A 25,724-nucleotide genomic window follows, 5' to 3' on the forward strand; every position below is an offset into this window, starting at 1 on the left:
GGTGGAACCATGGAAAAGGCTTAATTCTTGGTAAAGTTTAGCGTCACAACCCACACAGAAATGAGCAGCAATCTACTGATATTTTGTCAGAAGGTTAGGAAATCTGTAGGCAGCTGGAATGGAGTGATGAAGTGTTGGAGCAAAAAGAAAAAAGCAAAGACAGGGAAAGGAGCTAGAACTGTAATAGGGAAAAATAAAATTTATTGCCTCTGCAAAACGGAGCATGGTTAATGGCTTAAAACCCGATGAAACAAGTAAAAAGAGAATGATTTAAGTCCCCAAGACTTTGGAAGGCAATAATGATATTAGAGCACCTCCAGCCAAAGTAAGCAGGCATCTGAACAAATGCATTAGTTGCTAAAGTATTAAGTGTTATCAACACTTTACCACTTTGGCAGCATTTCGATCCTTTATTCATCCGAATTTACAGTGGAGGAAATGAGGCTGGTAAAGCTGAAAGGAAAGCCCACAGTTTGATGTGTAAGCAGCCTCTAGAAATTTGCCATTACGGGAAGTGTTTCACAGTAATATCTTCTCCGCGGTGACCCTCTTTATGACCGTGATGAGAGTGATACAGAGCACCCTATCAGGAAGAAACGGATGACCTTCATCCTACATTTTTTTTGAGTGCTTAATGAATGCAGAGCGCTGCGCTAAGCATTTGGGAAAGTACAATATAACAGAGTTGGTGGACACATTCCCTGCCAAATTGAAACCGATGCTACCAACACTGAACACTGAGCTAAGCACTTTTAATACAACAGAGTCGGTAGCTACATTCCCAGCCCACAGAGAGCTTACAGTCTTACGGGGAGACACAAATTAATGTCAATAAATGCTTTATAATATACTTCTATCACTATCCATTTGATACAAAGCTTCGTTACCAAATATCAAATAGTTGATACAAAGCTATCTTTGCAATAGTGATGGAACTCTTCAAAGCTTGGAAACCTAATGTGTGCCGTTTTGCTCTTTCAAATGAAGATTGCTGAAAGGCAAATATTACCATTTCTTGATTTCCTTTGATTGGACCGCCATCTAATATCGCACTCCTTAATTCTCAACTGCCATCTTCACATTTATTTAAATTAGTCTGGAATTTCCATTTTGCTATTTAAAGTTTTACCCTGAACCTTCTCACTGGTTCATTCCATGAAATGTTTACATCAAACTGCGGTGTGCGTGTGAAAGAACAGCAAATCACATAATAGCTATATTCAACTTTGAGTGCTGATATTTAGCTAAAAATAACACAAGCAATCAAACCGTGTATTTTGGTTATCATTTAAACCATCATTTTAGTTAGTATTTTCGAAGACCTGGGCCTCATACTGTACACAAGCGGACGCTGTATATTGCATTTTTCAGGAGTTTTTAATGCGGATTTTATGTGGCAAAGGCAAGAACTGTGAAAACACAAATGTTCTTTCTCAGTGATTGGCCCTGACATAAAAACCTCAATGGTAGATTTATACTTGGACCCTACCTCCTCATCCATTCATGCAATCATATTTATTGAGTGCTTACTGTTTGTAGGGCACTGTACTAAGCACTTGGGAGAGTAGAAAACACCAATAAATGGACACATTCCCTGCCCACAACGCGCTTACATGTGTTCCAGGACAAGAGGCAGCATGGCATGGCATCCCAAGCATGGCTTGGGAGTCAGAAGGTCATGGGTTCTAATCCCGGCACCCAACACAGGTCTGCTGTGTGACCTTGGGCAAGTCACTTCACTGGGCCACAGTTGCCTCATCTATAAAGTGGGGTTTGAGATTGTGAGCCCCGCATGGAATGGGGACTGCGTCCAACCCGATTTACTGGTAATGATAATGATGGCATTTATTAAGCGCTTACTATGTGCAATGCACTGTTCTAAGCGCTGGGGAGGTTACGAGGAGATCAGGTTGTCTCACAGGGGGCTCACAATCTTAATCCCCATTTTACAGATGAGGTAACTGAGGCCCAGAGAAGTGAAGTGACTTGCCCAAAGTCACACAGCTGACAGCTGGCAGAGCCAGGATTTGAACCCATGACCTCTGACTCCAAAGCCTGTGCCACTGATACGATCTACAGATCTTCACAGAATTCTGTCTTTTTGTGATGAAGGTGGGGAATCAGAGGACCCGGGTTCTAATCCCAACTGCGCCGCTTGTCTGCTTTGTGAGCTTGGGCAGGTAACTTTTCTTCCCTGGTTCTCCGTCTCCTTTCCTGCAAAATGGGGATTAAGTCCTATTCCCTCCTATTTAGACTGTGAGCCCTGTGTGGGACAGGGACTGTATCCAATTGGATTGTCTTGTCCCTACCCCAGTGGTTAGTACAGCACTTGGCACTTAGTTCTATAATAAAAATAATAAGAGTAAGTATGAATAATTAATATGTTGCTATTATTATTCAGGGATGTAAAAGAACTACATATAGAACCATTCCGTTTCCTAAAAGTGATCAGTGTGATAAAGGGCAATCTTCACAAGTACAGTGTAGAATGGAGTGGCCTAGAGAAGCAGTGTGGCTCAGTGGAAAGAGCCCGGGCTTGGGAGTCAGAAGTCATGGGTTCGAATCCCGGCTCTGCCGCTTGTCAGCTGTGTGATCTTGGGCAAGTCACTTAGCTTCTCTGGGCCTCAGTTCCCTCATCTGTAAAATGGGGACTAAGACTGTGAGCCCCACGTGGGACAACCTTGATCACCTTGTATCCCCCCTAGTGCTTAGAACAGTGATTGGCACATAGTAAGCACTTACTAAATACCACCATTATTATTATTATTATTGTTATTACTGGACATACAATTACATATTTTCTGTCTCACTTATTCATGTCAGCGGGAATAGGGTCAGTATCAATAGCATGACCTTTGAATATTAAAGGCAGCTATCCCTATCGGTTGATCTATCTTACAACTAATTAATCTATCAAAATAAATAGAACTTGAATTAGCCTCCATTATTGAACTATTATTCAAACGAATGGTGTTCTTGGAAGAGTAGCAGTTCTAAATTTCTGCAGAATTGGGACCATTCACAAAGCTGCAGATAATAATAATAATAATGGCATTTATTAAGCACTTACTATGTGCAAAGCGCTGTTCTAAGCACTGGGGAGGTTACAAGGTGATCAGGATGTCCCTCAGGGGACTCACAGTCTTAATCCCCATTTTACAGATCAGGTAACTGAGGCACAGAGAAGTTAAGTGACTTGCCCAAAGTCACACAGCTGACATATGGCGGAGCCGGTGTTTGAACCCATGACCTCTGACTCCGAAGCCTGTGCTCTTTCCATTCATTCATTCATTCAACTGTATTTATTGAGCGCTTACTGTGTGCAGAGCACTGCACAAGCGCTTGGGAAGTCCAAGTCGGCAACATCTAGAGACGGTCCCTACCCAACAGCGGGCTCACAGTCTAGAAGGGGGAGACCGAGAACAGAACAAAACATATTAACAAAATAAAATAAATATGTACAAATAAAATAAATAAATTCATTCATTCAATAGTATTTACTGAGCGCTTACTGTGTGCAGAGCACTGGACTAAGCGCTTGGGAAGTACAAGTCGGCAACATCTAGAGATGGTCCCTACCCAACAGCGGGCTCACATTCTAGAAGGCAGAGAAAATCAATAAATCAATCGTATTTATTGAGCGCTTACTGTGTGCAGAGCACTGGACTAAGCGCTTGGGAAGTACAAGTTGGCAACACATAGAGATGGTCCCTACCCAACAGCGGGCTCACAGTCTGGAAGGGGGTGACAGAGAACAAAACAACATATTAACAAAATAAAATAAATAGAATAGATATGTACAAGTAAAATAAATAAATATATAGAGTAATAAATCTGTACAATAGAATAGATATTTACCAGTAAAATAAATAAAGTAATAAATCCATACAAATGCTCAGTACATAGATAGATAACCATCACTAGATAAGCAGCATGGCATAGGGATAGGGCACGGGCCTGGGAGGCACAAGGTTTGCTGCCATTTGTCCGCTGCATGACCCCGAGTGAGTCATTCAACTCCTCTGTGCCTCAGTCATCCATTCTGCGCAGAGCACTGTGCTAAGCGCTTGGGAAGGACAAGACAGCAACATACAGAGACGGTCCAACAACGGGCTCATGATTATTATTATTATTATCATTATTATTCATTCATTCATTCAATCGTATTTACTGAGCGCTTGGGAAGGACAAGCCGGCCACATATAGAGACGGTCCAACAACGAGCTCATTATTATTATTATTCATTCATTCAATCGTATTTATTGAGCGCTTATTCAATCAATCAATCATATTTATTGAGCGCTTACTGTGTGCACAGCACTGTACTAAGCGCTTGGGAAGTACAAGTTGGCAACACATAGAGACGGTCCCTACCCAACAGCAGGCTCACAGTCTAGAAGGGGGTGACAGAGAACAAAACGAAAGATATTAACAAAATAAAATAAATAGAATAGATAAGTACAAGTAAAATAAATAGAGTAATAAATCCGTACAATAGAATAGATATGTACAAGTAAAATAAATAAAGTAATAAATCCATACAAACGCTCAGTACATAGATAGATAACCATCACTAGATAAGCAGTATGGCATAGGGATAGAGCATGGGCCTGGGAGTCACAAGGTTTGCTGCCATTTGTCTGCTGCATAGGGACAGAGCATGGGCCTCGGAGTCACAAGGTTAGCTGCCATTTGTCTGCTGCGTGACCCTGGGCGAGTCACTCAACTCCTTTGTGCCTCAGTCATCTATTCTGTGCAGAGCACTGTGCTAAGTGCTTGGGAAGGACAAGACGGCAACATACAGAGACGGTCCAACAACGGGCTCATTATTATTATTATTATTATTGTTATTTATTCATTCATTGATTCATTCAATCGTATTTACTGAGCTCTTGGGAAGGACAAGCCGGCAACATATAGAGACAGTCCAACAACAGGCTCATTATTATTATTATTATTATTATTATCATCATTATTTATTCATTCATTCATTCATTCAATCGTATTTACTGAGCGCTTCGGAAGGACAAGCCGACAACATATAGAGGCGGTCCAACAACGGGTTCATTATAATTATTATTCATTCATTCAATCGCATTTATTAAGCGCTTATTCGATCAATCAATCAATCGTATTTATTGAGCCCTTACTGTGTGCAGAGCACTGTACTAAGCGTTTGGGAAGTACAAGTTGGCAACACATAGGGACGGTTCCTACCCAACAGTGGGCTCACAGTCTAGAAGGGGGTGACAATCAATCAATCAATCAATCGTTTTTATTGAGCGCTTACTGTGTGCAGAGCACTGTACTAAGCTCTTGGGAAGTACAAGTTGGCCACATATAGAGATGGTCCCTACCCAACAGCAGGCTCACAGTCTGGAAGAGGGTGACAGAGAACAAAACAACATATTAACAAAATAAAATAAATAGAATAGATATGTACAAGTAAAATAAATAAATATATAGAGTAATAAATCTGTACAATAGAATAGATATGTACAAGTAAAATAAATAAAGTAATAAATCCATACAAACGCTCAGTACATAGATAGATAACCATCACTAGATAAGCAGCATGGCATAGGGATAGGGCATGGGCCTGGGAGTCACAAGGTTTGCTGCCATTTATCTGCTGCACAGGGATAGAGCACGGGCCTGGGAGTCACAAGGTTTGCTGCCATTTGTCTGCTGCGTGACCACAGGCAAGTCACTCAACTCCTCTGTGCCTCAGTCATCTATTCTGCGCAGAGCACTGTGCTAAGCGCTTGGGAAGGACAAGACGGCAACATACAGAGAGGGTCCAACAACGGGCTCATGATTATTATTATTATTCATTCATTCATTCAATCGTATTTAATGAGTGCTTGGGAAGGACAAGCCGGCCACATATAGAGACGGTCCTACAACGGGTTCATTATTATTATTATTCATTCATTCAATCATATTTACTGAGTGCTTATTCAATCAATCAATCGTATTTATTGAGCGCTTACTGTGTGCAGAGCACTGTACTAAGCGCTTGGGAAGTACAAGTTGGCAACACATAGAGATGGTTCCTACCCAACAGTGTGCTCACAGTCTATAAGGGGGTGACAATCAATCAATCAATCAATTGTATTTATTGAGCGCTTACTGTGTGCAGAGCACTGTATTAAGCGCTTGGGAAGTACAAGTTGGCAACACACAGAGACGGTCCCTACCCAACAGCGGGCTCACAGTCTAGAAGGGGGTGACAGAACCAAACCAAACATATTAACAAAATAAAATAAATAGAATAGATATGTACAAGTAAAATAAATAAATACAGTAATAAATCCGTACAATAGAATAGATATGTACAAGTAAAATAAATAAAGTAATAAATCCATACAAACACTCAGTACATAGATAGATAATCATCACTAGATAAGCAGTATGGCTTAGGGATAGGGCACAGGCCTGGGAGTCACAAGGTTTGCTGCCACTTGTCTGCTGCATAGGAATAGGGCACGGGCCTGGGAGTCACAAGGTTAGCTGCCATTTGTCGGCTGCGTGACCCCGGGCGATTCACTCAACTCCTCTGTGCCTCAGTCATCTATTCTGCGCAGAGCACTGTGCTAAGCGCTTGGGAAGGACAAGACGGCAACATACAGAGACGGTCCAACAACGGGCTCATGATTATTATTATTATTACTATTATTATTATTCATTCATTCATTCAATCGTACTTACTGAGCGCTTGGGAAGGACAAGCCGGCAACATATAGAGATGGTCCAACAACGGGCTCATTATTATTATTATTCATTCATTCAATCGTATTTCTTGAGCGCTTATTTCAATCAATCGTATTTATTGAGCGCTTACTGTGTGCAGAGCACTGTACTAAGCGCTTGGGAAGTACAAGTTGGCCACACATAGAGATGGTCCCTACCCAACAGCGGGCTCACAGTCTGGAAGCGGGTGACAGAGAACAAAACCAAACATATTAACAAAATAAAATAAATAGAATAGATATGTACAAGTAAAATAAATAAATATATAGAGTAATAAATCTATACAATAGAATAGATATGTACAAGTAAAATAAATAAAGTAATAAATCCATACAAACGCTCAGTACATAGATAGATAACCATCACTAGATAAGTAGCATGGCATAGGGATAGGGCACGGGTCTGGGAGTCACAAGGTTTGCTGCCATTTGTCTGCTGCATTGGAATAGGGCACGGGCCTGGGAGTCACAAGGTTAGCTGCCATTTTTATGCTGCGTGACCCCGGGCGAGTCACTCAACTCCTCTGTGCCTCAGTCATCCATTCTGTGCAGAGCACTGTGCTAAGCGCTTGGGAAGGACAAGACGGCAACATACAGAGACGGTCCAACAACGGGCTCATGATTATTATTATTATTCATTCATTCATTCAATCGTACTTACTGAGCGCTTGGGAAGGACAAGCCGGCCACATATAGAGATGGTCCAACAACGGGCTCATTATTATTATTATTCATTCATTCAATCGTATTTATTGAGCGCTTATTCAATCAATCGTATTTATTGAGCGCTTACTGTGTGCAGAGCACTGTACTAAGCGCTTGGGAAGTACAAGTTGGCCACACATAGAGATGGTCCCTACCCAACAGCGGGCTCACAGTCTGGAAGCGGGTGACAGAGAACAAAACCAAACATATTAACAAAATAAAACAAATAGAATAGATATGTACAAGTAAAATAAATAAATATATAGAGTAATAAATCTATACAATAGAATAGATATGTACAAGTAAAATAAATAAAGTAATAAATCCATACAAACGCTCAGTACATAGACAGAAAACCATCACTAGATAAGTAGCATGGCATAGGGATAGGGCACGGGCCTGGGAGTCACAAGGTTTGCTGCCATTTGTCTGCTGCATAGGAATAGGGCACAGGCCTGGGAGTCACAAGGTTAGCTGCCATTTGTCGGCTGCGTGACCCCGGGCGAGTCACTCAACTCCTCTGTGCCTCAGTCATCTATTCTGCGCAGAGCACTGTGCTAAGCGCTTGGGAAGGACAAGACGGCAACATACAGAGACGGTCCAACAACGGGCTCATGATCATTATTATTATTATTATTATTATAATTATTCATTCATTCATTCAATCGTATTTACTGAGCGCTTGGGAAGGACAAGCCGGCCATATATAGAGACGGTCCAACAACGGGCTCATTATTATTATTATTCATTCATTCAATCGTATTTCTTGAGCGCTTATTTCAATCAATCGTATTTATTGAGCGCTTACTGTGTGCAGAGCACTGTACTAAGCGCTTGGGAAGTACAAGTTGGCCACACATAGAGATGGTCCCTACCCAACAGCGGGCTCACAGTCTGGAAGCGGGTGACAGAGAACAAAACCAAACATATTAACAAAATAAAATAAATAGAATAGATATGTACAAGTAAAATAAATAAATATATAGAGTAATAAATCTATACAATAGAATAGATATGTACAAGTAAAATAAATAAAGTAATAAATCCATACAAATGCTCAGTACATAGATAGATAACCATCACTAGATAAGTAGCATGGCATAGGGATAGGGCACGGGTCTGGGAGTCACAAGGTTTGCTGCCATTTGTCTGCTGCATAGGAATAGGGCACGGGCCTGGGAGTCACAAGGTTAGCTGCCATTTTTATGCTGCGTGACCCCGGGCGAGTCACTCAACTCCTCTGTGCCTCAGTCATCCATTCTGCGCAGAGCACTGTGCTAAGCGCTTGGGAAGGACAAGACGGCAACATACAGAGACGGTCCAACAACGGGCTCATGATTATTATTATTATTATTCATTCATTCATTCAATCGTACTTACTGAGCGCTTGGGAAGGACAAGCCGGCCACATATAGAGATGGTCCAACAACGGGCTCATTATTATTATTATTCATTCATTCAATCGTATTTATTGAGCGCTTATTCAATCAATCAATCACATTTATTGAGCGCTTATTGTGTGCACAGCACTGTACTAAGCGCTTGGGTAGTACAAGTTGGCAACACATAGAGACGGTCCCTACCCAACAGCGGGCTCACAGTCTAGAAGGGGGTGAGAGAGAACAAAACGAAACATATTAACAAAATAAAATAAATAGAATAGATATGTACAAGTAAAATAAATAGAGTAATAAATCCGTACAATAGAATAGATATGTACAAGTAAAATAAATAAAGTAATAAATCCATACAAACGCTCAGTACATAGACAGATAACCATCACCAGATAAGCAGCATGGCATAGGGATAGGGCACGGGCCTGGGAGTCACAAGGTTTGCTGCCATTTGTCTGCTGCATAGGGATAGAGCACGGGCCTGCGAGTCACAAGGTTAGCTGCCATTTGTATGCTGCGTGACCCTGGGCGAGTCACTCAACTCCTCTGTGCCTCAGTCATCTATTCTGCGCAGAGCACTGTGCTAAGCGCTTGGGAAGGACAAGACGGCAACATACAGAGAGGGTCCAACAACGGGCTCATGATTATTATTATTATTCATTCATTCATTCAATCGTATTTACTGAGCGGTTGGGAAGGACAAGCCGGCCACATATAGAGATGGTCCAACAACGGGCTCATTATTATTATTATTCATTCATTCAATCGTATTTATTGAGCACTTATTCAATCAATCAATCGTATTTATTGACCGATTACTGTGTGCAGAGCACTGTACTAAGCGCTTGGGAAGTACAAGTTGGCAACACATAGACGGTCCCTACCCAACAGTAGGCTCACAGTCTAGAAGGGGGTGACAGAGAACAAAACCAAAAATATTAACAAAATAAAATGAATAGATATGTACAAGTAAAATAAATAAATATATAGAGTAATAAATCTGTACAATAGAATAGATATTTACAAGTAAAATGAATAAAGTAACAAATCCATACAAACGCTCAGTACATAGATAACCATAACTAGATAAGCAGCATGGTATAGAGATGGGGCACGGGCCTGGGAGTCACAAGGTTTGCTGGCATTTGTTTGCTGCATAGGGACAGAGCACGGGCCTGGGAGTCAGAAGTTTTGCTACCATTTGTCTGCTGCATAGGGATAGGGCACGGGCCTAGGAGTCACAGGGTTAGCTGCCATTCGACGGCTGCGTGACCCCGGGCGAGTCACTCAACTCCTCTGTGCCTCAGTCATCTATTCTGCGCAGAGCACTGTGCTAAGCGCTTGGGAAGGATAAGACGGCAACATACAGAGACAGTCCAGCAATGGGCTCATCATTATTATTATTATTATTATTATTATTATTATTATTATTCATTCATTCATTCAATCGTATTTACTGAGCGCTTGGGAAGGACAAGCCGGCAACATATAGAGACGGTCCAACAACGGGCTCATTATTATTATTATTCATTCATTCAATCGTATTTATTGAGCGCTTATTCAATCAATCAATCGTATTTATTGAGCGCTTACTGTGTGCAGAGCACTGTACTAAACGCTTGGGAAGTACAAGTTGGCCACACATAGAGACGGTCCCTACCCAACAGTAGGCTCACAGTCTAGAAGGGGGTGACAGAGAACAAAACCAAACATATTAACAGAATAAAATAAATAGAATAGATATGTACAAGTAAAATAAATAAATATATAGAGTAATAAATCTGTACAATAGAATAGATATGTACAAGTAAAATAAATAAAGTAATAAATCAATACAAACGCTCAGTAAATAGATAGATAACCATCACTAGATAAGCAGTATGGCATAGGGATAGGGCACGGGCCTGGGAGTCAGAAGGTTTGCTGACATTTGTCTGCTGTATAGGGACAGGGTACGGGCCTGGGAGTCACAAGGTTTGCTGCCATTTGTCTGCTGCGTGACCACGGGCGAATCACTCAACTCCTCTGTGCCTCAGTCATCTATTCTGTGCAGAGCACTGTGCTAAGCGCTTGGGAAGGACATGACGGCAACATACAGAGACGGTCTAACAACGAGCTCATTATTATTATTATTATTATTATTATTATTATTATTATTATTATTCATTCATTCATTCAATTGTATTTACTGAGCGCTTGGGAAGGACAAGCCGGCAACATATAGAGAAGGTCCAACAACGGGCTCATTATAATTCTTATTCATTCATTCAATCGTATTTATTGAGCGCTTATTCAATCAATCAATCAATCGTATTTATTGAGCCCTTACTGTGTGCAGAGCACTGTACTAAGTGCTTGGGAAGTACAAGTTGGCAACACATAGTGACGGTTCCTACCCAACAGTGGGCTCACAGTCTAGAAGGGGGTGACAATCACTCAATCAATCAATCATCTTTATTGAGCGCTTACTGTGTGCACAGCACTGTACTAAGCGCTTGGGAAGTACAAGTTGTCAACACATAGAGACGGTCCCTACCCAACAGATGTTCACAGTCTAGAACGGGGTGACACAGAACAAAACCAAACATTAAGAAAATAAAATAAATAGAATAGATATGTACAAGTAAAATAAAAAAAATAGAGAAATAAATCTGTACAATAGAATAGATATTTACAAGTAAAATAAATAAAGTAATAAATCCATACAAATGCTCAGTACATAGATAGATAACCATCACTAGATAAGCAGCATGGCATAGGGATAGAGCACGGGCCTGGGAGTCACAAGGTTAGCTGCCATCTGTATGCTGCGTGACCCCGGGCGAGTCACTCAACTCCTCTGTGCCTCAGTCATCTATTCTGCACAGAGCACTGTGCTAAGTGCTTGGAAACGATAAGATGGCAACATACAGAGACGGTCCAACAACGGGCTCATTATTATTATTATTATTATTATTATTATTATTATTATTATTCATTCATTCATTCAATTGTATTTACTGAGCACTTGGGAAGGACAAGCCGGCAACATCTAGAGACGGTCTAACAACGGGCTCATCATTATTATTATTTATTCATTCAATCGTATTTATTGAGCACTTATTCAATCAATCGTATTTATTGAGCGCTTACTGTGTGCAGAGCACTGTACTAAGCATTTGGGAAGTACAAGTTAGCCACACATAGAGATGGTCCCTACCCAACAGTGGGCTCACAGTCTGGAAGGGGGTGACAGAGAACAAAACCAAACATATTAACAAAATAAAATAAATAGAATAGATATGTACAAGTAAAATAAATAAATATATAGAGTAATAAATCTGTACAATAGAATAGATATATACAAGTAAAATAAAGTAACAAATCCATACAAACACTCAGTACATAGATAGATAACCATAACTAGATAAGCAGCATGGGAAGGATAGGGATAGGGCACGGGCCTGGGAGTCACAAGGTTAGCTGCCATTTGTATGCTGCATGACCCCGGGCAAGTCACTCAACAACTCTGCGCCTCAGTCATCTATTCTGCGCACAGCACTGTGCTAAGCGCTTGGGAAGGACAAGACGGCAACATACAGAGACGGTCCAACAACAGGCTCATGATTATTATTATTATTCATTCATTCATTCAATCGTATTTACTGAGCGCTTGGGAAGGACAAGCCGGCCACATACAGAGACGGTCCAACAATGGGCTTATTATTATTATTATTATTCATTCATTCAATCGCATTTATTGAGCGCTTATTCAATCAATCAATTGTATTTATTGAGCGATTACTGTGTGCAGAGCACTGTACTAAGCGCTTGGGAAGTACAAGTTGGCAACATATAGAGATGGCTCCTACCCAACAGTGGGCTCACAGTCTAGAAGGGGGTGACATTCAATCAATCAATCAATTGTATTTATTGAGCGCTTACTGTGTGCAGAGCACTGTATTAGGCACTTGGGAAGTACAAGTTGGCAACACACAGAGACGGTCCCTACCCAACAGCGGGCTCACAGTCTAGAAGAGGGTGACAGAGAACAAAACCAAACATATTAACAAAATAAAATAAATAGAATAGGTATGTACAAGTAAAATAGAGTAATAAATCCGTTCAATAGACTAGATATGTACAAGTAAAATAAATAAAGTAATAAATCCATACAAACGCTCAGTACATAGATAGATAACCATCACTAGATAAGCAGTATGGCATAGGGATAGGGCATGGGCCTCGGAGTCACAAGGTTTGCTGCCATTTGTCTGCTGCATAGGGATAGAGCACGGGCCTGGGAGTCAGAAGTTTTGCTGTCATTTGTCTGCTGCATAGGGATAGAGCACGGGCCTGGGAGTCACAAGGTTTGCTGCCGTTTGTCGGCTGCGTGACCCTGGACGAGTCACTCAACTCCTCTGTGCCTCAGTCATCTATTCTGAGCAGAGCACTGTGCTAAGCGCTTGGGAACGATAAGACGGCAACATACAGAGACGGTCCAACAACGGGCTATTATTATTATTATTATTATTATTATTATTATTATTATTATTATTATTAATTAATTCATTCATTCAATCGTATTTACTGAGCGCTTGGGAAGGACAAGCCGGCAACATATAGAGAGGGTCCAACAACGGGCTCGTTATTATTATTATTCATTCATTCAATCGTATTTATTGAGCGCTTAACTGTGCGCAGAGCACTGTACTAAGCACTTGGGAAGTACAAGTTGGCAACACATAGAGACGGTTCCTATGCAACAGTGGGCTCACAGTCTAGAAGGGGGTGACAATCAATCAATCAATCAATCAATCATCTTTATTGAGCGCTTACTGTGTGCAGAGCACTGTACTAAGCGCTTGGGAAGTACCAGTTGGCCACACATAGAGATGGTCCCTACCCAACAGCGGGCTCACAGTCTGGAAGGGGGTGACAGAGAACAAAAACAAACATATTAACAAAATAAAATAAATAGAATAGATATGTACAAGTAAAATAAATAAATATATAGAGTAATAAATCTGTACAATAGAATAGATAAGTACAAGTAAAATAAATAAAGTAATAAATCCATACAAACGCTCAGTACATAGATAGATAACCATCACTAGATAAGCAGTATGGCATAGGGCTAGGGCACGGGCCTGGGAGGCACAAGGTTTGCTGCCATTTGTCTGCTGCATGGGGATAGAGCACGGGCCTGGGAGTCACAAGGTTGGCTGCCATTTGTATGCTGCGTGACCCTGGGCGAGTCACTCAACTCCTTTGTGCCTCAGTCATCTATTCTGTGCAGAGCACTGTGCTAAGCGCTTGGGAAGGACAAGACGGCAACATACAGAGACGGTCCAACAACAGGCTCATGATTATTATTATTATTCATTCATTCATTCAATCGTATTTACTGAGCGCTTGGGAAGGACAAGCCGGCCACATATAGAGACGGTCCAACAACGGGCTCATTATTATTATTATTCATTCATTCAATCGTATTTATTGAGCGATTACTGTGTGTAGAGCACTGTACTAAGCGCTTGGGAAGTACAAGTTGGCAACCTATAGAGATGGTTCCTACCCAACAGTGGGCTCACAGTCTAGAAGGGGGTGACAATCAGTCAATCAATCAATCGTCTTTATTGAGCGCTTACTGTGTGCAGAGCACTGTACTAAGCGCTTGGGAAGTACAAGTTGGCCAAACATAGAGATGGTCCCTACCCAACAGCGGGCTCACAGTCTGGAAGGGGGTGACAGAGAAAAAAACCAAACGTATTAACAAAATAAAATAAATAGAATAGATATGTACAAGTAAAATAAATATATAGAGTAATAAATCTGTACAATAGAATAGATATTTACAAATAAAATAAATAAAGTAATAAATCCATACAAACGCTCAGTACATAGATAGATAACCATCACTAGATAAGCAGCATGGCATAGGGATAGGGCACGGGCGTGGGAGTCACAAGGTGTGCTGCCATTTGTCTGCTGCATAGGGATAGAGCACGGGCCTGGGAGTCACAAGGTTAGCTGCCATTTGTATGCTGCGTGACCCTGGGCGAGTCACTCAACTCCTCTGTGCCTCAGTCATCTATTCTGCGCAGAGCACTGTGCTAAGCGCTTGGGAAGGACAAGACGGCAACATACAGAGACGGTCCAACAACGGGGTCATGATTATTATTATTATTCATTCATTCATTCAATCGTATTTACTGAGCGGTTGGGAAGGACAAGCCGGCCACATATAGAGACGGTCCAACAACGGGCTCATTATTATTATTATTCATTCATTCAATCGTATTTATTGAGCACTTATTCAATCAATCAATCGTATTTATTGACCGATTACTGTGTGCACAGCACTGTACTAAGCGCTTGGGAAGTACACGTTGGCAACACATAGAGACGGTCCCTACCCAACAGCGGGCTCACAGTCTTTCTAGACAGAACAAGACGAAACATATTAACAAAATAAAATAAGTAGAATAGATATGTACAAGTAAAATAGACTAATAAATCCGTACAATAGAACAGATATGTACAAGTAAAATAAAGTAATAAATCCATACAAACGCTCAGTACATAGATAGATAACCATCACTAGATAAGCAGTATGGCATAGGGCTAGGGCACGGGCCTGGGAGTCACAAGGTTTGCTGCCATTTGTCTGCTGCATAGGGACAGGGCACGGGCCTGGGAGTCACAAGGTTTGGTGCCATTTGTCTGCTGCATAGGGATAGAGCACGGGCCTGGGAGTCAGAAGTTTTGCTGCCATTTGTCTGCTGCATAGGGATAGGGCACGGGCCTGGGAGTCACAAGGTTAGCTGCCATTTGTCGGCTGGGTGACCCCGGGCGAGTCACTCAACTCCTCTGTGCCTCAGTCATCTATTCTGCGCAGACCACTGTGCTAAGCACTTGGGAAGGATAAGACGGCAACATACAGAGATGGTCCAACAACGGGCTCATGATTATTATTATTATTATTATTATTCATTCATTCATTCAATTGTATTTACTGAGCGCTTGGGAAGGACAAGCCGGCAACATATAGAGACGGTCCAACAACAGGCTCATTATAATTATTATTCATTCATTCAATCGTATTTATTGAGCGCTTATTCAATCAATCAATCAATCGTATTTATTAAGCCCTTACTGTGTGCAGAGCACTATACTAAGCACTTAGGAAGTACAAGTTGGCAACCCATAGAGACGGTTCCTACCCAACAGTGGGCTCACAGTCTAGAAGGGGGTGACAATCAATCAATCAATCAATCAATCAATCATCTTTATTGAGCGCTTCCCGTGTGCAGAGCACTGTACTAAGCGCTTGGGAAGTACAAGTTGGCCACACATAGAGACGGTCCCTACCCAACAGCGGGCTCACATTCTGGAAGGGGGTGACAGAGAACAAAACCAAACATATTAACAAAATAAAATAAATAGAATAGATATGTACAAGTAAAATAACTAAATATCTAGAGTCATAAATCTGTACAATAGAATAGATATTTAAAAGTAAAATAAATAAAGTAATAAATCCATACAAACTCTCAGTACACAGATAGATAACCATCACTAGATAAGCAGTATGGCATAGGGATAGGGCACGGGCCTGGGATTCACAAGGTTTGCTGCCATTTGTCGGCTGCGTGACCCCGGGCGAGTCACTCAACTTCTCTGTGCCTCAGTCATCTATTCTGCACAGAGCACTGTGCTAAGCGCTTGGGAAGGATAAGACGGCAACATACAGAGACGGTCCAACAACGGGCTCATTATTATTATTATTATTCATTCATTCATTCATTCATTCATTCAATCGTATTTATTGAGCGCTTATTCAATCAATCAATCGTATTTATTGAGCGTTTACTGTGTGCAGAGCACTGTACTAAGCGCTTGGGAAGTACAAGTTGGCCACACTTAGAGATGGTCCCTACCCAACAGCAGGCTCAGTCTGGAAGCGGGTGACAGAGAACAAAACCAAACATATTAACAAAATAAAATAAATAGAATAGATATGTACAAGTAAAATAAATAAATATCTAGAGTCATAAATCTGTACAATAGAATAGATATTTACAAGTAAAATAAATAAAGTAATAAATCCATACAAACACTCAGTACATAGACAGATAACCATCACCAGATAAGCAGCATGGCATAGGGATAGGGCACGGGCCTGGGAGTCACAAGGTTTGCTGCCGTTTGTCTGCTGCATAGGGATAGAGCATGGGCCTGGGAGTCACAAGGTTTGCTGCCATTTGTCTGCTGCGTAACCCTGGGCGAGTCACTCAACTCCTCTGTGTCTCAGTCATCTATTCTGTGCAGAGCACTGTGCTAAGCACTTGGGAAGTACAAGACGGCAACATACAGAGACGGTCCAATAACGGGCTCATCATTATTATTATTATTATTATTATTATTATTATTGTTATTCATTCATTCATTCATTCATTCAATCGTATTTACTGAGCGCTTGGGAAGGACAAGCTGGCAACATATAGAGACGGTCCAACAACAGGCCCATTATTATTATTATACATTCATTCAATCGTATTTATTGAGCGCTGATTCAATCAATCAATCGTATTTATTGAGCGCTTAATGTGTGCAGAGCACTGTACTAAGCGCTTGGGAAGTACAAGTTGGCAACACATAGAGACGGTTCCTACCCAAAAGTGGGCTCACAGTCTAGAAGGGGGTGACAATCAATCAATCAATAAATTGTATTTATTGAGCGCTTACTGTGTGCAGAGCACTGTATTAGGCGCTTGGGAAGTACAAGTTGGCAACACACAGAGACGATCCCTACCCAACAGCGGGCTCACAGTCTAGAAGGGGGTGACAGAGAACAAAACCAAACATATTAACAAAATAAAATAAATAGAATAGATATGTACAAGTAAAATAAATAGAGTAATAAATCCGTACAATAGAATAGATATGTACAAGTAAAATATATAAAGTAATAAATCCATACAAACACTCAGTGCATAGATAGATAACCATCACTAGATAAGCAGTATGGCATAGGGATAGGGCACGGGCCTGGGAGTCACAAGGTTTGGTGCCATTTGTCTGCTGCATAAGGATAGAGCATGGGCCTGGGAGTCAGAAGTTTTGCTGCCATTTGTCTGCTGCATAGGGATAGGGCACGGGCCTGGGAGTCACAAGGTTAGCTGCCATTTGTCTGCTGCGTGACCCCGGGCGAGTCACACAACTCCTCTGTGCCTCAGTCATCTATTCTGCGCAGAGCACTGTGCTAAGCGCTTGGGAAGGACAAGATGGCAACATACAGAGACAGTCCAACAACGGGCTCATTATTATTATTATTATTCATTCATTCATTCATTCATTCAATCGTATTTACTGAGCGCTTGGGAAGGACAAGCCGGCAACATATAGAGACGGTCCAACAACGGGCTCATTATTATTATTATTCATTCATTCAATCGTATTTATTGAGAGCTTATTCAATCAATCGTATTTATTGAGCGCTTACTGTGTGCAGAGCACTGTACTAAGCGCTTGGGAAGTACAAGTTGGCAACACATAGAGACGGCTCCTACCCAAAAGTGGGCTCACAGTCTAGAAGGGGGTGACAATCAATCAATCGTATTTATTGAGCGCTTACTGTGTGCAGAGCACTGTACTAAGTGCTTGGGAAGTACAAGTTGGCAACACATAGAGACGGTCCCTACCCAACAGCGGGCTCACAGTCTAGAAGGGGGTGACAGAGAACAAAACCAAACATATTAACAAAATAAAAGAAATAGAATAGATATGTACAAGTAAAATAAATAGAGTAATAAATCCATACAATAGAATAGATATGTACAAGTAAAATAAATAAAGTAATAAATCCATACAAACGCTCAGTACATAGATAGATAACCATCACTAGATAAGCAGTATGGCATAGGGATGGGGCACAGGCCTGGGAGTCAGAAGGTTTGCTGCCATTTGTCTGCTGCATAGGGATAGAGCACGGGCCTGGGAGTCACAAGGTTTGCTGCCACTTGTCTGCTGCATAGGGATAGGGCACGGGCCTGGGAGTCACAAGGTTAGCTGCCATTTGTCGGCTGCGTGACCCCGGGCGAGTCACACAACTCCTCTGTGACTCAGTCATCTATTCTGAAGAGCACTGTGCTAAACGCTTGGGAAGGGTAAGATGGCAACATACAGAGACGGTCCAACAACGGGCTCATTATTATTATTATTATCATTTATTCATTCATTCAATTGTATTTATTGAGCGCTTATTCTGTGCAGAGCACTGTACTAAGCACTTGGGAAGGACAAGCTGGCAACATACAGAGCCGGTCCAACTAATGGGCTCATTATTATTATTATTGTTATTATTTATTCATTCCATCATATTTATTGATATTCATTCATTCAGTCAATCGTATTGCGTGCTTATTCTGCACAGAGTACTGCGCTAAGCACTTGGGAATTACAAGCCGGCAACATATAGAGACGGTCCAACAACGGGCTTATTATTATTATTATTCATTCATTCAATCGTATTTATTGAGCGCTTATTCAATCAATCAACCAATCAATCGTATTTATTGAGTGCTTACTGTTTGCAGAGTACTGTACTAAGCTCTTGGGAAGTACATGTTGGCAACACATAGAGACGGTCTCTACCCAACAGCGGGCTCACAGTGTAGAAGGGGGTGACAATCAATCAATCAATCGTATTTATTGAGCGCTTACTGTGTGCAGAGCACTGTACTAAGCGCTTGGGAAGTACAAGTTGGCAACACATAGAGAAGGTCCCTACCCAACAGCGGGCTCACAGTCTAGAAGGGGGTGACAGAGAACAAAACTAAACATATTAACAAAATAAAATAAATAGAATAGATATGTACAAGTAAAATAAATAGAGTAATAAATCCGTACAATAGAATAGATATGTACATATAAAATAAATAAAGTAATAAATCCGTACAAACATAGATACATATATACAGGTGCTGTGGGGAAGGGAAGGAGGTAAGGTGGGTGGGGCAAGGAGAGGGGAAGAGGGGGAGAGGAAGGAGGAGGCTCAGTGTGGGAAGGCCTCCTGGAGGAGGTGAGCTCTCAGTAGGGCCTTGAAGGGAGGAAGAGAGCGAGCTTGGCGGATGTGGGGAGAGAGGGCATTCCGGGCCAGGGGGTGTATGGCGGATGTGTAGCGGGCCAAAGGCGAGGAAAATTGAGGAGCTGGATGTTCCCCAATACTGCAGGTGCGAGATCCAATTTTTCTTCATAAAACCGAGTAACTAAGCAGAAGCCAGCATGAGGCCAAAATTCCAGGGTTCTGCTGAAGCGGTAGCCAGCCGAGACTAGATGGCTCCATCTTCACGCCTCCTAAATAAAGATGATTTCTTACTTTGTCACTGGCAGGCATTGACTGAAAACGCTTGTCTGTGGGGTGTGATGAAACCAATCCAATAATCTGTTTTTAAAGTACAACTTCTCCTCTAAACTCCTTGTGGGCAGGGGTCCCATCGACCAACTCTGTTGGAGTGTACCCTCCCGAGCGTTTTTTACGGGGCTCTCCACAAAGTAAGCGAGCGCTCAGTACATAGATAGATAACCATCGCTAGATAAGCAGTATGGCATAGGGATAGGGCACGGGCCTGGGAGTCACAAGGTTTGCTGCCATTTGTCAGACAACAAAGGAAAACATATTAACAGAATAAAATAAATAGAATAAATATGTACAAATAAAATAAATAAATTCATTCATTCAATTCTATTTATTGAGCGCTTAGTGTGTGCAGAGCACTGGACTAAGCACTTGGGAAGTACAAGTTGGCAACATCTAGAGACAGTCCCTACCCAACAGTGGGCTCACAGTCTAGAAGGGGGAGACAGACAACAAAACAAAACATATTAACAAAATAAAATAAATAGAATAAATATGTACAAATAAAATAAATAAATTCATTCATTCAATCGTATTTATTGATTGCTTGCTGTGTGCAGAGCACTGGACTAAGCGCTTGGGAAGTCCAAGTTGGCAACATAGAGAGACGGTCCCTACCCAACAGCGGGCTCACAGTCTAGAAGGGGGAGACAGACAATAAAACAAAACATATTAACAGCATCCACACCTCGGTGGCAGCCACAGTTATTGAATCAATCAATCACTGCAATTTATTGAGCGCTTCTTGTGTGTAGAGCACTGTATTATGCTACTGGAAGAGTAAAATACAACAGAGTTGGTAGATACAGTCCCAGTCACAGGGAAGCAGCTTGGCCTAGGGAACAGAGCCCAAGCCTGGGCGTCTAATCCCAGAGCCGCCACTTGTCTGCTGTGATGCCTTGGGCAAATCACTCCACTTTTCTGGGCCTCATCTGTAAATTGGGAACCAAGACTTTGAGCCCCATGTGGGACTGGGCCTGTGTCCAATCTGATTAGCTTGTATCTACCCCAGCGCTTAGAACAATGCCTAGCACATAGTAAGCGTTTTACAAATATGAACAAACTACTGAGCTACAACCTTGTATCTTAGGTTGCCGTTATTGCTATTATCCTGCCAAGTATTTTGTTGCTGCTGTTAAAGACAGAATCCTGGGGTAGAACAGAGGCAGGCTTGGCATTATTCATGATCTTATATGTCTAGCAAGTGAGGGAAAACGGAATCACTCCCCCTTTTCTTACCAAAATAAAGCTCTTTTCACCTTACAAACAAGAAGACTTCTTCAAAACTAGCAGTTCTTGAGCAAGCAGTCCGTGTACCTTTATCACCATGAGATAATAATAATAATGATAGCATTTATTAAGCACTTACTATGTGCAAAGCACTGTTCCAAGCACTGGGGAGGTTACAAGGTGATGAGGTTTCCATTGAGCCACGCTACTTCTCTATATGAATCAGTCAATCGGTGGTATTTATTGAGCACATACTGTGTGCAGAGCTCTGTACTAAGCTCTTGGGAGAGTAAAATACAACAGACCGTTCCCTTTTCACAAAGAGCTCACGGTCCAGAGGGGGAGACAGTTCTGATTTCAGACAGCACTTTGATTTCCAAAGCTCTACCACATTACTTAGTCATTTTTGTCCTCACAACATCCCTGCTCAAAACATCCCTGTGAGTTTAAGGAAGGGAAGGCGTTATTCTCCCCATTTTGCAGATGGGGTAATCAGAGTTCCCTCCGACTCAATATCTGTTCTCGTCTCCTTAGACTTTGAGGCCCATGTGAGACCTGATCATCTTACATCTATGCCAGCACTTAGTAGAGTGCTTGACACATAGTAAGAGCTTAACACATACCACATTATTATGATTATTATTGCCCAATGTCACCCAGAAGGCAAGTGGCAGAGCTGGAATCAGATGCAATCTCATTCTGTTGCATCCAACTGCCTTACTGTCAAAGGGACCTCACATTTTTATATGATTCATGTCAAACAGAAAGAACCTCATCATGGATAGAAAGTGTCTGTAAAATTATTCTGAAACATGACTAATTGCTGAACATATTGGTTAAAGTGGTACAAAAATGCCTGCAGTGTCCTTGGAATGAGCAGAACCCAGTGACTGTTACTTTTGTGTTGGCAAATACAAGTTTCTTTTGGGTTTTGTTTTTTAAATGTTGCCGTATTTGTTCCGTTAAAGACTCAGGATGAGGTCAAAATCATGTTAATATCTAGATAAACGATAGGAAAGAAATAGTTTGGTTCTCCTTTAATCAATCAATCATATTTATTGAGCGCTTACTGTGTGCAGAGCACTGTACTAAGCACTTGGGAAGTACAGTAAAGTACTTTAAAGTACTTTAAAGTAGTTGATAATTGTTTCCAGAGCAGAAGCTTTCCTAATGGCAAAAACCCCCAACAAACTTGATATTCCTTGCAAATAAACAAGTTCAAAAAACCCCAGAAGGGAACCTATTGTTGATACAGGACCATACCTGAACATTTCTCTGCTTTTCATTATATTAGAAGGAAAGGCTTACATTACCAAAATGTTGTTCGCTCTGCCTGCTGTTGAGCTTTTCTCTCTGTGGAAAATAGTTTCAAAAGTGCTCTTGATACGTGAATAGGTTAAAGTAAAATATTTGCCCTTTACCAGTGCCCTATAAATAGCCAGCTATTAAATGACAACACCAATGTTGAAAGGCTATTTTACTTTTAGGCTGTCAGTAATATCTTGGCTGCTACTTCTTGGTGGTAACTGCAGCTGTTTTGCAGTCATTTCTTCCTGTCTCCTGGCATCAGTTTCCAAACAGTCTTAGGAGTTGCACTTTATGTTCATGAATTTCTTATACATGGAGGTGCATATTTTGGATTCCTTCTACCTCCATAAGGAGGAATTTAAATATTTACTAATTCAGCCCAATTGTTATTCTCAATTCCAAACATTCCAACACTTTCTGTACTGTATAACGGCATTCTTTTCCTTTGACCATCAACCATCTTGTCTTGTAATAATTAATAATAGTAATAATCACTTTGATATTTGTTAAATGCTTATGATGTGCCAGGTACCGTACTTAGTGCTGGGGTGGATGCAAGCAAATCGGATTGGATACTGCCCCTGTCCCATATGGGGGTTCACAGTCTTAACCCCCATTTTACAGGAGAGGTAACTGAGGCACAGAGAAGTGAAGTGACTTGCCCAAGATCACTCAGTAGACCAGTGGCAGAGCCAGGGTTAGAACCCAGGTCCTTCTGGCTCCCAGGACCCTGCTCTATCCAATCGGCAACACTGCTTGTACTTTTGGACTTTGATTGCTTTAATAAAATTTTTCTGGTCAAATTCCAACACTCAGGAGGTTCATTAAACCTGCCTATTTCTGCCATTAACAACCTCGAACATGAGGCTAACCTTTGAACCTCACCGCACCCTCTTTGTTTTTATCTACATTATATGATCTACATCATATTATATTATGTTATATTACATTTTATATTATATTGTATTGTATTATATTATATTATATTATATTATATTATATTATATTATATTTTATATTATCTTCTAGACTGTGAGCCCGTTGTTGGGTAGGGACTGTCTCTATATGTCGCCGATTTGTAGTTCCGAAGCGCTTAGTACAGTGCTCTGCACACGGTAAGTGCTCAAGCATGGCTCAGTGGAAAGAGCACAGGCTTTGGAGTCAGAGATCATGGGTTCGAGTCCCGGCTCTGCCGATTGTCAGCTGTGTGACTTTGGGCAAGTCACTTCACTTCTCTGTGCCTCAGTTACCTCATCTGTAAAATGGGGATTAAGACTGTGAGCCCCACGTGGGACAACCTGATCACCTTGTAACCTCCTCAGCGCTTAGAACAGTGCTTTGCACATAGTAAGCGCTTAACAAATGCCATTATTATTATTATTATTATTAATAAATACGATTGAATGAATGAACAGTAAGTGCTCAGTAAATACGATTGAATGAATGACCAACAACATTGATGATCTCTGAAATTCATCTTCGCTCATTCTAACCAAACTGGCTTCAGTCATTTCACGTTCCTCTGGTGCCAATGAATATAGATGATTTGTTGTTTTTGACTCACCTGATAGTTTCCCACCAATGCTGGAACCAAGTAGAGGAAATAGCTTATAAGGGGGCCATAATTCGACCCCTTCAACTGCGGGGAGGACAGTCAGAGGTGGCCATCCATGGATGCCCCAAATCCAATTTTATTGCAGTTTTTATCATTTTATTGTTACAGCATTTTTGAAGCTCTTACTTTGTGTCAAACACCGTTCTAAGCGCGGGGGTAGATTTGAATGAATTAGGTTTGACACAGTCTTCTTCTTGCACGGGGCTCACAGTTTAAATAGGAGGGAGAACGAAGAACTGAGGCCCAGAGAAGTGAAGTGACTTGACCAAGGTCACACAGTGAGCATTTGGCAGAGTTGGCATTCTGATGCTCAGGCCTGGATTCTTTCCACTAGACCATAATGTAGTCAAACCAAACTGCACCTCTAATGGGTACTTGCTATGGATCACCCTGCTACCATTCATTTATTCCATCGTATTAAGAGCTTAATGAAGAACAGAGAAAGGGTCCGTGGAGAATATTCTCCTCCACCGCCATAAAACAACATCACAGAGAAGAGTCTCAGGCCAACTCTTTGGCTACAGGATCATTATCCCCTTTTTCTGAACTGAAACTTTTAGTCTAGATTCTGACTATGCAGAATAACCTGCGACTATTTGGTGGGGACGGAAAATTTCCCAACAACAGACCAAGGAGAATTTGAGGAACCTCTTCTTCGGTATCCCATCTTGGTTTCACACCACCCGGACTCTGAAACTGAAACAGTGAAGAATCCAGGGTTTAGGGGCCCATCTAATTTCCTTCTATGATAGAATAGTTGTGTTATTTATTAAAAGCTTACTGTGGGCCAAGCACTGTCCTACGTCTGGGAAAGGAACCAGATAACCAGGTTAGACCCAGGCTCTTTCCACACAGGGCTCACAGTCTAACTAATGATATAGTGACAGATGTTGTATAAAGGGAAAAAGGATTAGACTTTCCTGAATGTTGGGTAATGTCCTATTCTTCTGGTTACAGCTGCCGTTAAGCCTGTAAATAAAAATGACGAGCACCACAGGGAATCGAGACTTTTCCTGAGGAACAGCCAGGTTTCCAATCTGGCTTTAAAAATAACTCACCAAGAGACACAACCAAGGACGGGGAAAGGGACATTTTATCAATAATAAATGAGGAAATAAATTACAAGGAAAGTAAAAACACGGTCCACTTAGGAATAAACAACCAGAAACACGAGAGATTGGCTCCAGTGGAGAAGAGGAAGGGCTGTTCTATTTCAGTGGGTGCAGAGCAAATAGAAAGACAAGCAGAACAAGTTGTGTGGTTCAGTTTTAGAACTCTCACTGCCACAGACCCAGATGGGCTAATTGCAAATCACGGCC

The 25,724-nt window shown here is 41.4% G+C and overlaps 1 long non-coding RNA gene across 2 annotated transcripts in view; it reads right to left on the reverse strand.

The window, feature by feature from the left end:
* LOC119937521 overlaps positions 1-25,724 on the reverse strand; it is a 270,891-nt gene that overhangs the window by 154,783 nt on the left and 90,384 nt on the right. Inside the window, exon 1 of one of the 2 annotated variants that reach the window (XR_005454145.1) lies at positions 22,796-22,844. The exons of the other annotated variant lie outside the window; for it this stretch is intronic. This is a non-coding gene — a long non-coding RNA (uncharacterized LOC119937521). Of the gene's footprint in view, positions 1-22,795; positions 22,845-25,724 lie in introns of those variants that run through there. 2 annotated transcript variants of the gene reach the window in all.

This window comes from Tachyglossus aculeatus, chromosome 15 (assembly GCF_015852505.1).
Source record: "Tachyglossus aculeatus isolate mTacAcu1 chromosome 15, mTacAcu1.pri, whole genome shotgun sequence".
Lineage (NCBI taxonomy): Eukaryota > Metazoa > Chordata > Mammalia > Monotremata > Tachyglossidae > Tachyglossus > Tachyglossus aculeatus.